Source organism: Gossypium raimondii, chromosome 2 (assembly GCF_025698545.1).
Source record: "Gossypium raimondii isolate GPD5lz chromosome 2, ASM2569854v1, whole genome shotgun sequence".
Lineage (NCBI taxonomy): Eukaryota > Viridiplantae > Streptophyta > Magnoliopsida > Malvales > Malvaceae > Gossypium > Gossypium raimondii.
The window spans coordinates 36,729,884-36,732,463 of record NC_068566.1 but is presented as its reverse complement, the minus strand read 5'-3'; positions in this window follow the sequence as shown (position 1 = coordinate 36,732,463).

Genomic DNA, 2,580 nt, shown 5'->3' with positions numbered 1-2,580 from the left:
CTGTGTATTTGTACCCTTTTGAATCAAGAGTACTCAACGAAATTAAATTTCTCTTTAATTCTGGAACATGTCGTACGTCACTAAGTGTTCTGACGACTCCATCAAACATCTTAACTCTAATTGTTCCAACACCTTCAATTCTACATGAAGCATTATTTCCTATCAAAACAATACCTTCAGAAACTGTTTCGTAAGTTGTAAACCAATCCCGATTGGGACTCATGTGGAAGGTGCAACCCGCATCAAGGATCCACTCCTCGCTCGCTTTAGAATTATTGACAGAAGCGACTAGAAGTTCACCATCGCTGTAGTCTTCTACAATATCAGCTTTACCGAAATTTTCTAGTTGTTTTTCATTTTGATTCGCAACCTCCCTTTTGATCTTATTCTGTAGCTTATAGCACTCAGATTTAATGTGCCCTTTCTTCTTGTAGAAGTTACAAGTTTTACCTCTGTTTAAAGACTTCGATCTACCCTTAGATTTACTGCGAGGATTCCGTTCATGTGTCCTTCCACGATCATCATCAACATTCTGATCTTGTCTCCCACGAACAATAAGACCCTCTCATTGAGAGTCGGTTTTAACCACTAGATGCTTCATCTTATCATACGAGGTTAAAGAATCATAAACCTCATCAACTGTGAGAGACTCGCGGTTATATAAAATCGTATCTCTAAAGGTTGAATAAGACGGGGGCAATGAACAAAGTAGAATCAACCCTAGATCTTCCTTATCATACTGAACCTCCATGGCCTCCAAGTTTGAGAGAATTTCTTTAAACACTGTTAAGTGTTCGTGCACAGATGCATCTTCCTCCAAACGATGAGCATAAAGACGCTGCTTCATATGCAGCTTGCAAGTTAGAGTTTTCGACATACATATTTGTTCCAACCTCTTCCATAATCCAGCGGCGGTCTTCTCCTTCATCACATCCTGCAAAATTTCGTTAGACAAAATTTAATCAATAATTTCATAAATTTTAAATAATTTTACAATTTTTGAGAAAAATATAATGCCGGTAATGACAATATATCACAAAGAAAAAGAAATAGAAAAATAAATAAGACACAGCTTTTACGTGGAAACCCTTTCGGGGAAAAACCACGGGCAAAGGAGAAGAAGATTCACTATGTCGAATTCGAATTAATTACAAGAGGAGTAGACTATGCCTATTTATAGGCTTGTAAACCTTATTCTAATAGGAGTGGAACTCCTTATTCTAATAATATCAAATAGATGGAGTTTAATAAGGTTTAAAAAACCTTATTCTAAAATAAAATAAAAGAAGTACAATTCTATAGGGATTTTACTTTTATTTTATTTTACCACAGTATTTAATTTAAATAAGGATTTGGGTCACTTAATTCTAACAATTTTAATCGAATCATATGTTGTTACTTGTTTCATGACCGCGAATATGAAAACAGTAATACCAAAATAAATCAAGAAAAGAAGTAGATGATAGTAAAGAAAATCTCCTTGTATTCTTTTGAAATTTGTAGAGAAAATTGAAGAAGAAGAATTTGATTTGTTAATTATTTACAACTTTTTAATAAGTATTTATGGTTTTGAATAATTTTTCTAAAAATTTAAATAAATTTTTATTATTTTAATAAATTTTTACAATTTAAAAATATTTTAACAATATTTAAATTTTTACAATTTTATTATTTTTGATAATTTAAAATTTTTACAATATACATATTACTTTTAATATTTTTTTACCATTTTATGATCTGGTTAACACAGTCAACAGCCACATTAACATTCACACCAATCATCACTGAGAATAAATGACGTGTTTTGGTTGGCTGTTATTTTTAACACCATTAACAATAGGGGTAGAAAGTATAATACAACTATAGTTCAAATATCATAATAAATAAATAAATTTTAAATATCAAATGAGAAAATGAGGCTAAAGACTGAATAAAACTTTCAAGTCCATAGACTTTCTTCTTTCGCATATATTAAATTTCATGATTTGTCAACGTTTTGTCTTATGCGATCCCTATTTAGAAATCAGTGTCAAATTAATGTATATGTTTGGTTGAATGATTTTGTTATGTTTTGATTTGAGATTTAATTATTATTTTTATTTTTTATTTAATTTGGTTTTATATTTTTATAATATTATTAATTAGTTTAATATTTTTATAATATAATTAATTAGTTCAAATAGTTAACATCGTTAATTTTTTCAATTAAAATGCTAGTAGTTATATATAATTTGAAAGTAGATTTATAAATTTAAAAGGTAGAGGGATTAAATTATTAAAAATAAAAGTAGAATTAAATTTCAATTGTACAAAGTATAAAGACTTAGAGTAATAATTGTTTGAACCGATCGGGGTATCAATTTAGAGAGAGGCATCAAACCAGTTGACCTGCAAACCAGTAAGGACTAGTTGAACCAAGCTAAATAACAGATTGAATTATTTTTTTAAATATTTTTTTCTTTTTTAATGCTTTATTCAATCGAACTATATAAATCAATGACCTGACCAGTTTAACCATCGATCTGGTTCTAAAAATCTTACTTAAAAGTATATTTTAATTTTCAAAATTTTACTTTATAA